This window comes from Nycticebus coucang, chromosome 1 (assembly GCF_027406575.1).
Source record: "Nycticebus coucang isolate mNycCou1 chromosome 1, mNycCou1.pri, whole genome shotgun sequence".
Classification (NCBI taxonomy): Eukaryota; Metazoa; Chordata; class Mammalia; order Primates; family Lorisidae; genus Nycticebus; species Nycticebus coucang.
The window spans coordinates 175,041,310-175,055,295 of record NC_069780.1 but is presented as its reverse complement, the minus strand read 5'-3'; positions in this window follow the sequence as shown (position 1 = coordinate 175,055,295).

The following is a 13,986-nucleotide window of genomic DNA, read 5'->3' as shown; positions in this document are numbered from 1 at the left end:
TTCATGTTTACATGGATGGAGCTGGAACATATTCTTCTTAGTAAAGTGTCTCAAGAATGGAAGAAAAAGTACCCAATGTACTCACCCTTATTATGAAACTAATGTAGGACCTGCACATGAAAGCTATATCCCAGTTATAACCTAAGAATAGGGAGAAAGGGGAAAGGGAGGGGAGGGAGAGGGGAGGGAAGGGGAAGGAGGGGGATTAATGGGATTACACCTGCGGTGCATCTTACAAGGGTATATGTGAATCCTAGTAAATGTGGAATGTAAAGGTCTTAGCAAAATAACTAAGAAAGTGCTACAAAATCTATGTTAACTAATGTGATGAAAATGTGTCAAACGATCTATGAACCAAGTGTATGGTGCCCCACGATCATACTAATGTACACAGCTATGGTTTAATAAAAAAAAAAAAAGAATGCTAAAAAAAAAAAAGTTAGCAGTCAAAAAAAAAATAAATAAACATATGTATTATATTTTAAAAAAAAGATATAAATTGATGTTACATACTTTTCATAGAATTTCCAAAACGGCGTAAATGTTTCTTTTCCTTAGAATGTCTACAGATGCAGTTTATACATAAGAATCAAGATCTATGCAAACTGATCTGAAATGTGAGCTGAAAGTTTCAGAATATTTTACATTTCAAAATGAAAAAGAGCCAATAGATTAATGTATCAAGCTTCAGGTAATAGGGAGCATTATTTCTTCAGCTATATTTCCCCAAGACTCAGGAAGCCTAGTTTTAAAATGACTAAAACAGTAAAAATTCCTCTGTTTGTAAAGATTCAGATAGTTCTATGCCTTGTTTCAGCAAATTGCTGTTTGTAGGTGACTTGATTTAAAAAAAAATACCCTCTTATAGAATCGGATAATTAAAATCTCATGCAGCATTTTGCATAATACCTGGCGGTTATTACCGTTCTAGCTATGGTTTAATAAAAAAAAAAAAAGAATGCTAAAAAAAAAAAAGTTAGCAGTCAAAAAAAAAATAAATAAACATATGTATTATATTTTAAAAAAAAGATATAAATTGATGTTACATACTTTTCATAGAATTTCCAAAACGGCGTAAATGTTTCTTTTCCTTAGAATGTCTACAGATGCAGTTTATACATAAGAATCAAGATCTATGCAAACTGATCTGAAATGTGAGCTGAAAGTTTCAGAATATTTTACATTTCAAAATGAAAAAGAGCCAATAGATTAATGTATCAAGCTTCAGGTAATAGGGAGCATTATTTCTTCAGCTATATTTCCCCAAGACTCAGGAAGCCTAGTTTTAAAATGACTAAAACAGTAAAAATTCCTCTGTTTGTAAAGATTCAGATAGTTCTATGCCTTGTTTCAGCAAATTGCTGTTTGTAGGTGACTTGATTTAAAAAAAAATACCCTCTTATAGAATCGGATAATTAAAATCTCATGCAGCATTTTGCATAATACCTGGCGGTTATTACCGTTCTGAATATTATGTACTTATTTTCATGACTCATCATCCTGTATTATGATTTTACACAGTTTGTAAATAGCGTTACTGTGAGCTATCTCGTGATAACTAAAAATGGAAGGTGTGGAAGTTAAATGCAATCAAGCAAGATTAATTTTAAAAACTTGCACCCTCAGAAAATAGTTTTCCAAAGATGATGAGTTTTGTTATTGTTTCTGTGATGTGACTACTAATCGTTATAAAGATTTAAAATTCTTCAACAGTTGATTTCAATAAGTCATCAGCATATGCCAGAGAACAAATTTGTACTTGCATGTGCTTCGTAAACATACAGTCACAAACATCTATGTATACACAATATAAACAAATACGCAAATGTATGTAGACATAGATATATATAGTTTGTGTATCTATATATTTATATTTACCTTTTTTCTCTCAGCAATATAACTAACACTATAATACAGATGGAGATATTAAAAAGATCTACTTTGAGTGCAAGCTAAAACCATCTTCACATAAAATAGTAACTAAAGTCATACAAATAGATAAAAATCCCCCAGAAACTACTTGAGATTATGAAGAAAAGAGAAGGCCTAAGAAAGATTTGTGGGTCTACCACCATTTAAAGGAAAGGAAAATAAGAAAGATCTACAAGGAAATCAAAATTGGATGGGTCAGTGAGGTATAAAAAGGAATTCTAGAAGGAAGAGGTAAAATGAATATCAAGTGAAAGTTTGGTGCAAGGAATACATAGATTTCAAGTGATAGATTCTGGACTTGACTCACTGAGCTATATGTCATCACAAATGTTTCCAAATGTTTCTATGCCTCATTATCACCCTCTGCAGAAAAGAAAAAAGAAAAAGAAGGATGCTGACAGCTCATCATTGTGTTTAATTTTGGACTAAATTGAATAATATTTAAATTATTGTATAATTTAAAGGCATAATTAATATATTTTATTGTATCTCTCATTAGTCCTATTATTATATTTGTACAAATATTGTCAATTTTCAATAATCCAAGTGAAAAATAAATGGCCATGGGAAAAAGAGAATAATGTATTCACGTAAGACTAGTAGAAAGGAGCTCCTAGTTATATAAATTTCTGTCATATACACAAATGTGTGTTACATTAATCTTTTGGTATTTAGTTTAACAATATAATCCAATAAAATAGTAACATATAAAAGGAAAGTGTGACCTAATTACATTGACATGTGATCAAAAAATTTCAGCTGTTTACTTTAGACAGGTAATACACTGAAAATACTTTTTCAATTGTTATAGTTTATCCATTTAAAGATTTTGCTTTCTTTCTATATACACAATTGTAGAATGGCATTAATATTAGTCAAAAAATCGTCCCACCCAGTACATAATTTTTGTTCAGTAAGTCTTAAAAAATAAATATTTGTCAACTACCTTCTTGGATCACAATGGAGTAAAACTACGATAAAAAGAGGCATTTTGGGCGCTGTATAAATATATGGACATTAAATAGACTGTTCTTGAGTGGCCACTAGGTCAAAGAATCAATCAAAACTTCTATGAAACAAATGAAAATTAGAACGTAGTGGACCAGAATCTACAGAAAACAGTCTGAGCACTGCTAAGGAAAGTTTATAATGAGGAAGCAATTGAAAACAAACAAACATTTTTAAAAAGTAAAATGTGTGTAGACCACCCACCTGTCTTCTTCGGAGAAGCTTCTGTTCAGGTCTTTTTGCCCATAGTGAAATGGGGTTACTTGTTCTTTTTTTATTAATAAGTTTGAGCTCTCTGTAGATTCTGGTTATCAGACCTTTGTTGGAAAGGTAACCTGCAAATGTCCTTTCCCATTTTGAGGGAAATCTACTTGCTTTACTTACAGTCTTCCTGGCAGTGCAAAAAAGCTACATTAATTAGTTTGATGTAAGCATGTCAAAACCAGTGTATGGTGCCCATGATTGCATTAATGTACACAGCTATGATTTAATAATAAATAAATAAATAAAAATAATTAATTTTGAGTTGTAAATAAAAAAATAAACAGTGTACCACACATGTGCATAAATGTATTCATGATAAACAATAAAAATAATAAAGTTGTTTTAAACAAAATTTTTAATAAATTCTCATATCATATGGTAAACATTAGCCTTATAAACAAAAAGAAAGAAAAATATAAATCAATAATGTCATCTTTGTAGCATAGCTCAAAATGACGACATGTTTCTTATTAAGCTTTCAGAAACATATGATTGGAGAAATAATAAAAATTGATTTTTTTTATATTAAAAAAAAAAAAGAAAGGGCGGCACCTGTGGCTCCAGGAGTAGGGCGCTGGCACCATATACTGGAGGTGGCAGGTTCAAAACTGGCCCCGGCCAAAAACATGCAAAAAAAAAAAAAGGAAAGGAAAGGAAAAAGAAAAACTTACAGGTCAGTATCCTTGTGAACATTTATACAAAGATTCTTGGCAAATTACCAAAAAAAAAAAATCCAGCAGCATATCAAAAAGAATACATTGTGATGAAGTGGATGCAGGGATAGTTCCTTTGTACCTTGCAGGTGTATCACGTGTGTGCTTGTGAACACATGTGCACAGGAACTTTCTGTGTTCTCTTATAAAGTTTTATTCTTTTCCTGTAAAAAAAAAAAAAATAGGTTACCATAAACCAAAATTCTCACAGCATGCATAACAGATTGGTCTTATATCCTGATGCATTTTATACATTCTCTAAAATAAAATTTACTTCCTTTTCTTTCAATTGTAAGATATTCATTTTCCTTTCAATTATTTAAGCCATATCATGAGATAAAATAAAAAACAACACTTTCCAAAATTTAAATTAACTTTTTCTTTTTTTATATAGAAAGAAAAGAAACATCCTAAAAGTAATAATATCATTACTGAACACTAATACATTTTTAAATTGGTGACTTAAGTTTGCCTGTGGATTAGGACAGAAGGTCAAGACATTGAGAAGGGAGCAGGGTGCATGTGTATGGGTTTGTGTGCACTCATACACTCATTTGTATATATGTTTGTGTCCTGTATGTGCATATAGGTGTGTATGTCTGAGTGCATGTATATCTGTGTGTATATATATATACACATCTATCTATTTATCTATATGTGTGTGTATATGTATATATACATACATATGTATATATATGGTAAATTAAAGAAATAAGAAAGCAATTAGTTCCTCTATTAAATATCATATATCAGTCCTTAACTTGCTTATTATGTAATTTTGTGAATAAGACTCAGAGAGATTAAATGACATAATTTATGCAAACAATTTAAGTTTTTGGACATATTCTCAGGAAGGCAAGGAAAGAGTGAACTTAGTATAGAGCTCTGCACATAATAACAGTATTTGGTAAATGCTTATTAAATGCAAAGATCTTTGAGGATCACTATGATGCTGTTAGCCAGTTACTCAGGAACCTACCCTCTCTAATTAGCTACAACAAAGCCTGTTCTTTTCTGATTCCTGGGGTCAGCCCTTTGAGGAGGAGAGGAAAAAGTCACTTAATAGGAAAGAGCTTAGGCAGATACTGACAGGAGGAAAAAAGAGGGTATATAAACCAAACCAAGGTCTAATTTATCTTATGCCGCTCAAGTCCCCTCCAGATTTAAAAGAGCAACTGCTTCCAGGCAGGCAGAATTGAGCAGAAAGGATTAATGTCTGGGCTGGAAGAAGCTCTGAATTAGGTTTCGTAATATGCTGGATGCCTGGATTCCTCAGATTCACGTGGAATAATTAACAATAATGTCCATGGCCTAGTTTTGCTTATGTGATGATATTAACAGAGCTTCCTGTATAACAATGAAGTTTACATATCCCCCTGGAGGAGGGACTGGGAAAAGGGAAACTCTCTGATTTTATCACTTTTATAATGTGAATCAGGGTTGTTGGCTGTAGTCTCTCACTAAAAACTTATCAGTAATCATCAGTCATTGTTTTAGTAAAAGGGAAAGGCTATTTGTTGCTGTTATTTAAGATGTAAAACTAATGACTTTATCTTTAAACAGTAGACGGTACTGTGAGTAAATTGTCACAAGAAGTTGCCAAGATATGGATCTGTTTGGGAGTTAGTGGCAGAGAATTAGGATGACATGCAGAGCCAATGGACACCAGCAAGTATACATAGCTACCTTTTTGTCAGATTTTAAATGCAGTAAAGGAGAATCTTGGGTGAACCGATGTCTACGGAGGAAGGAGGGAAAACATGTGCAGGATGTGTAGAATAATTTGTGGAACTAAATTTCCATAGAAAATTATCATCTGAAAGAATCATAAATCTTTCCAAACCTGAACACAGTTGGAACTTTAATCCCATATTAGCTTTTTATATATATATATATAATTTTTATGTAAATTAGATATAAAGGACTATCTCTTTAATTAGTATTTATGTTTTTACATGAAAATAGTAAATTTATTACTAATACCAGGCAGATAAAGATGTAACCTTGCGTAGATTATCTAATCGTATGTCTATAAAACAGTGGTTCTCAATCTTCCTAACGTCGCTATGTATTTTCATTGTTACAAAAGGGTCACAACCCACAGGTTGAGAACTGCTGCAAGTAAAGAACAATGGTAAGAAAAATAAAGAAAGACTATGTATAAGTTATAACTATAAAGTAACTGTGGAGGGCCCTTATACAATGTATCGATCAGGCACAAAAACAGGATGGCGGAGGCGTACTTTAGGAAACCTGCTTGCAGGCTGCGCCCTGGCAACAACCTTGCCGCCCCATGCCCTTTGTGCTCATTGGAGAGATATCTAAGTCAAGAAACTGACAACAGGAAGTGTCCTACAGTATATATACAGAGTGCTGTAAACAAGGTTGGAGAGGGCTTTTCCATCCTGCTCTCCCCGGACAAGGTTAGGGCTTTTCCATCCTGCTCTCCCCGGACAAGGTTAGGGCTTTTCCATCCTGCTCTCCCCGGACAAGCTGCTTGCCCCCGATAATAAACTTGCTGAAAGCTGTCTGCGTTGGTGTGTTCGTCCCTGCTGGTCGGCGGCCGAGCGACACCGACAACTGGTGCCGAAACCCGGGAACTTCAGGATCCCTTCTCGAGACTGCTTTCAGCTGACAGGTAAGCCGCCCCCGTGCCGGTGGTTGTCCGGGTAGCCCCACCAGGTAGATAAGTGGTGGGGGAGACTTCTGCGGTAGCCGCAGAGCTTGCAAGGGAGGAGAAGGGATCCGGCTCGCGACAAAAGCGAGGGCCCGCGTTCAAAGCGGGGGAGGAAAAGGGATCCAGGAAAAAGGATCCAGCTCGCGACAAAAGCGAGGGCCCGCGATCAGAGCGGGGGAGGAAAAGGGATCCAGCTCGCGACAAAAGCGAGGGCCCGCGATCAGAGCGGGGGATTGTGTACACGGGTCATTGGCCACGACCATAGTGGCGGGTGTTAGTCTTTTGTTAAGTGTGTGTACTGTCTGGTGTTCGTGACCCCTTTTGTTGTATCTGTCTTGAGTCTGAGTGAGAACAGCGGTTCCTTGCCTGTCCTTGTTCCATTATCTAACGGCTGGTGGCACAAAGAGTGCCGCCGTTGGGTTTTTGGACGGAAATGGGGAATGAAACCTACCAAGTGCGGCTTCAGGCCCCGCTGCAGGTACTGTTGAAACGCCATGGTACCCCTTTGAAAGGTAAAACTGCCAAGGCTTTTGTGAAGGCAGTGACAGTAGCCTCCCCTTACTACTCACAAATAAATAAAAAAGGGGGAGCTACCCTGGCCTTTTGCAGAATAGCCGCATAAACAAACAAACAAAAAAAAAATTCATTCAAAAATTCATTAATAATTTCATTTAAAAATTTGTTAACTGGCCACTGACGTGGCCCAGACCCGGTTCTCATCTGGAACCGAGGTGCAGTTTGTGTTTCTCCACAGGACCAGAGCTCCCCAGTGTGGGTCCCGGAAAGACTCACCCGTCCAGTGAACCCCTCACACGATGAAGCCGCGCCCATGGAGCCACATCGAAGCGCGACTTCGGAGTCACCGCGGCCCTTGTCACGGCCATCGCCACAGCCCTCGCAGCCGCCGCCACCGCGACTGCAGCCCTTGCCACCGCGGTCCCCACCGCTACTGCTGTCAACCAATTGTCCGCCTCAGTTGCGGAGGCCCTGCACACCCAAACCGCTGCGGTCGGACACCTTCGCGCGGGACTGTTGTTGGTCGATTAGGGAGTGGACATTTTGCAGCAGCAGGTGGATGATGTGGAGAGATGCCTCTCCTTTGGTTGTTTAGTTCCTTGTGTGTTACCCCCACAATTTTTGAACCTAATGGTACCCTGCGTAATGCTTCCGCCAAAAACAACACCCAGAACGCATCATCGTCCAGCAGGCCCTCCTCGCCCTCCAAGCAGGAGGTTCCCCCCAAATCTGAATTAGCATGCTGGACCAGTAGCCAATGACGGGTAAGATCCCCCCCGATGTAGATCAACCTAAGACAGAGGACAGGCCACTGCTGCCTGTACCCTCCATGACGGGTAAGACTATACTTGGAAAGGGGGACAACCTAAGACAGGCATGGTCACAACTCACAATAAATAAATAAAAAGGGGGAGATGTGGAGGGCCCTTATACAATGTATCGATCAGGCACAAAAACAGGATGGCGGAGGCGTACTTTAGGAAACCTGCTTGCAGGCTGCGCCCTGGCAACAACCTTGCCGCCCCGTGCCCTTTGTGCTCATTGGAGAGATATCTAAGTCAAGAAACTGACAACAGGAAGTGTCCTACAGTATATATACAGAGTGCTGTAAACAAGGTTGGAGAGGGCTTTTCCATCCTGCTCTCCCCGGACAAGGAGAGGGAGCTTTTCCATCCTGCTCTCCCCGGACAAGGTTAGAGCTTTTCCATCCTGCTCTCCCCGGACAAGCTGCTTGCCCCCGATAATAAACTTGCTGAAAGCTGTCTGCGTTGGTGTGTTCGTCCCTGCTGGTCGGCGGCCGAGCGACACCGACAGTAACAAGGGAAATAACTGGAGTTTTAGGTGATAGTAAAATGTTGGTTTTAATCTCTGTGTTGTAGGTACAATTGGGCAAGATTTTATTTTCACTTAATACAGGGTGTCCCAAAGTCACTCATAAAGTCGTCATATACAGGAAAATAGGAAATGGTAGCTGAATGTACTTTAATTTACAAAATATTCATTACAAAATCTTTTGAAGGTGTGGCCAACATGTACAGAAACTTCTGTAAATATTTGGTAAAATTTTATAATTAATATTTTGTAAATAAATATAAATTTAGTAACAATTTCCCATTTTCCATATGTACGTTGATTTTATGAGAAACCTTTTAAATACTCTGTGTTATTTATATTACAACAAAATTTTTGTACACTAATTATTTTATCATAGTTTTTCATATCCTGAGTTCTCTATTTGATTCTTTTTTGGTTGATTAGTTTCATTGTCTGTTAGATTATTAAATTTTCCTTTAATTTTTAAAGGATCCATAAGAAATAGATTTTGAGATGGGCCATTATTTTCTCTCAGAATGTTGTAAATAAGATAATGTTAATCCCTGCCTATTGTTGCTGCAGAATAGTTTATTATCAATTTAATTTTTCATATTTCAAAAAAGAACGAATTTTTCTTCCTCAATTTCCTATATCATTAGTTAATTTATACTGAAATTTCCCATAATGTCTTTAGTAGTTAATATATTTGTATTCATTCTGCAGTAGATTTTCTGGGCCTCTAAAAATTATGTTGTTGTTTTTTTTTAACAATATGGAAAATTCTCAGGCATTATCTTTCTACATTCTGCCCCTGACTTCATTTGTTAGACATGTTGCTTTACCCTCTAGAACTGCAGTCTACAATCCCCCTACCCTCTGTGGACTGATATAAGTTCGTGGCCTGCCAGGAATGGACTGTACAGCTGGAGCTTAGTGGAGAGCGAAGGAGCAAATTTCATCTGTATTTACAGCCTCTCCTCATCATTTGTATCAGTGGCCTGTTAGGAACTGGGTACACAGCAGGAGGTAAGCAAGGGGTAAGCAAGTGAAGCTTCACACTCCCCATCCCTCACACAGGAGGTAATCAGTGGGAGAGCAAGTTAAGTTCACACTCCCCATCCCTCATGCAGGAGGTAATCAATGGATGAACAAGTCAAGCTTCACACTCCCCATCCTTCATGTGGGAAGTAATAAATGGATGAACAACTGAAGCTTCATACCACCCATTCGCTCACGCAGGAGGTAATCAATGGATGAACAAGTGAATCTTCACACTCCCCAGCCCTCACACAGGAGGTAATCAATGATGAACGAATGAAGCTTCACAATCTCCATCCCTCATGCACCACCTGAGCTCTGCCTCCTGTCAGATCAGGGGCAGCATTTATTCTCTTAGGGGTGCAACCCCAACTGTAAATTGCACTGGCAAGGTATCTAGGTTGTGCTTTTCTTATGAGAATCTAATGTTCCTCCCCATCACACTTTCATATATGGAAAGATTTCTTCTATGAAAGTGATGAAAATGTGTCAAATGGTTTATGAAGCTAATGTATGATGCCCCATGATCATATCAATGTACACAGCTATGATTTAATAAAAAAAAGAAAAAGAAAAAGAAAGTGGTACCTAGTGACAAAAAGGATGGGGAACACTGCTTTAGAACTCAATATTTCTATATTTTACACATTTATTCTTTTTACACATTACATTCTGACAACTTTTAATTTTTTATTAATTTCTTTAATTGATATATTAAATTTTATATTAAAACTATTTAATTTCAATTTGGGTACTTTTAACTTTTAGGATTTATTTAAATCTTACAGGTTTTTGGTTTTGTTTTTTTGGTGAATCCTGTTCTTTGGCTGCAGTTTTAAGCTGGTATATTCAAGATTTAATCCCCAGAAAATGTTCTTCTATTTCTATTCTTATTCACGGTGCTTTGTTTACTTGAATGATTGTCGTTAATTGTACATTGGTAATTCAATTACTGGAAAACAATTTTTTCAGAAATAATTTTAGTGCTATAGCTAACAGTAATTTTTCCAGATAGTTTCTCATAAGTACCTTGGAGAGCTACCATCTGAGCCCAACCTAACCCAATTTTACAGCCTTCACAATTAATGCAAAAATGAATTCAAAATAGATCACCTATCTAAATATAAAATTGCAAAAAGAAAAGTCAGAAAAGTTATTTTGACCTTGGATTTGGTTATGAATTTCTTAGATATAATATCAAAATTAAAAATTGTACTTTTAAACACTTTCTTAAGAGAAGTAATGTACAAGACATAAATGCAACAAAATATTTACAATAATACATGATTAAGGACTTATTCCCTCAATATGTAAAGAACACTTAGAAGTCAACATTAAGAAAATAAACTGCCCAACACAAAAATGAACAAAGGATGTATACAAACACTTCGGCAAAATAATGGATGATTCCGCCATCATATTATTCGGTGGCAACCAGGACATGGACTGTTTCTGTGACTGCAACTACCTCATCCAATTTTTTTTTACTTCAGATGGGGCTTTTCCTCTAGCTCGAGAATGTTATTAGGCCAGCAGAAGAAGAGAAATAACTAAGACTGTCACAAATCCTCTCCCCCCCTCAGTGGACAGTCACGTACTTCTTCATGTTTAGTGGCTGCCTGGCTTTAATCTAAAACTTTCATGATGTATTAAAGTTGCACCATTTTGATGACTAGAAAATATTTCTGAAATTTCAGACAAATGGTGAACTATAAGTGGCCCCTCAACACCCCGCTCCAAAGAAAACTCGAAAAAGCAGAGGAAGCAGTTGCCATTTCCAGAGCCGAAGGTAGTACATAGATTCCTCAAAGAACTTAAAATAGACCTATTTGATCTTGGACTCCCACTATTACATATATGCCAAAAGGAAAAAATGGCATTTCAAAAAAGAGAACTTGCATGCAAATATATATATAGCAGCCCAATTCCAACTTGGAATGAAAACAACGAAGTGCTCATCAATTCAAAATCGGATTAATAAATTCTGATATGCGTATGTCATGAAATTCTGTTCAGCCATTAAAATATAGTATCGTGTCATCTTTTGTTACAACCTGGATCAATTTGGAGACCATTCTCCTAAATGAAATATGGTAAGAATGGAAAAGCAAACACCACGTGTACTTGATACTAAACAGGAACTAGTTGATTAGCACTTTGTGCTCATACAGAGGCCAAACTCAGTGAAATTCAAGTGGGGGTCAGGGAGAGAAGGTGATGGGTAACACTTACCCAATGGGTCAATCAAATGGGTACATTGCACACTTTCTGGAAGGAGTCCAATTACAACTTTGACTTAAAATATACAAAAGCAAAAATGTAACCAAACCATGAATACCCCCATAAATTTCTGAAATAAGTGAAAAAATAGATGGCAAATATGCATATAAAATAATTCTAATATCATTTTCATTAAGGAGATATAAATTTAAACAATAATGAGATATAATCACACATCATTATGATAAATAAAATTTAAAAAGTTGACAATATTAAATGCAGACAAAGGCGGGGAGTAGCAAGAACTCTCATAAATGGGAATGTAAAATTACACAGGCAATTTGCAAGACTGGCAATTTATTATAAATAAGATTTATTATAAAGAAGATGTATTCCTCAGCTACATAATCTTGGCTGTATGATTTAATGAAGCTAAATAAAAACTTATTTATACACAAAAATATGCATGTTTGAGGAAGCTTTATTCATAATCACAAGTAGCTGTCAATAATTGTAAATATTGTAAGTACATAAGTTAGTATTCATATATGTATTTCCTGACTCTCTCTGCTGGTAAGGCTATAAGGCAATAGCATAGCATAAAACAAGCACAGCCAGCACTCATGTCTTGGTTTCTAAAAGCCATTCTCAAACCAATAAAATCAGGAATCCTTAGAGACTAAGGATGGCTAATACTAGTGCTAGAATAAGGACAATAAAACCTCTATTTTGAATATCTTGTAGAACCAGAAAATAAAGACATACTCCAAAAATAAAAAGATGGGGTGTGTAACTTGTCTGTCAAACAATGGGTATTCTCACACTATAAATTTTAGAGTCCTCTTGTATTTTAAAGTTTCTCAAATTTTACTCAGTGGTGAAACTGGAAAACATCATGCAACAAGTTAACATAGGTGGGGTTATAATCATTATTTAAAGTAAATGTAGATGAATTATTACTCCTATAAATGAATTTTTATATAGATAAATGAAAAAAGACATATTTTATAAAGAATAAATTTAAATCATTTATGTAGATAACTTCCACTCCATGAAGCAAATCTTAATTTCACTTGCCCACTTGAGTGATGACTGGGCTTGAATTTGAATTCCAAAGAAGATAGGGTAGAGATAGAGAAAACATTGACAAATGCTCCCTCACGCGGGGTGTCGAGGTTCACATGACTGGTGATGAGCAAGGTGATAGCATCTATTTTCTGATATTGTGTGCTGATGGGGACATGGAGCACTTTAAGCTTGATTCTCCTGAACCAGAACCCCCATCTGAACAGGAAAACATCTGACAGGCTTACACCAAGGGACAATGTACCAAATCCCTCACCAGGGATAGGTCAAAACTATCAAAATGAGCAATATCACAGCCCAGGTGTAGGCTAAGAATACATGGCAACTAAGAGTCCAGTGATCATCTAGATGGGATGATCATACATTAGTGGGACGACTAGCGAAGTCTGAGTAAAGGATGCAGCTTCGTCAATAATACTACACAAGTTTGGGGCTTTTAGAAAACCAAAATTAGTTTCTGAGGAAAATGTACTATAATAAAGTAAGATATTACAATGGAGAAATTAGGTGAGAGGATATAGAAATTGTACATACAAACTTTATAATTGCATTTTACCTTAAATTATTCAAAAATTCAAAAATTAAATAAATTTATGTGGCTCTTCTCCCTTTTAATCTCTGATTACTTTTCTACACGACACAGAATCTGATGGTGTAACCTTAGCAGGAGATTTAAGAGAAGTCTATTTTTTCACTCAATACACCATATTTAAAATAATGTATGCTGGTAGCTTTCCGTGTAAATGAAGTATTTTCTAGAAGAGTATTAGACGATAGACGATGAAAAATAAACAAAATACAATTTAAAAGGCAATGCAAAATTTAAAAGGCAATTGTCAAAAATGACAATAGGACACCATAAGCAGAAGACAGATGGATCTTGAAAAATGACAATAGGACACCATAAGCTTAACCAAAGGCAATGCGTAGTCCACCATATCACATTTCTTTGTGCCTTGGCTTCTGTAACCCAGAAATTCACATCATGAAAAATATGCAACTGAAACATAGATGAAAGAAATATAGCATTAATAAATGCAGTATATTATATGGCCTGATTAAATTATTGATGCTGTACATCAAAGATTCTGGAACTGTAAGTGTAATACAATTCCAATTTATGTAAAAACTGTTTTGATCTTTGAGGAAAGAAAAACTACTTGCACCTCAGCATTTCTGAAAAAGAAAGAAAAGTTTAGGAATTTCATTGGAAATATT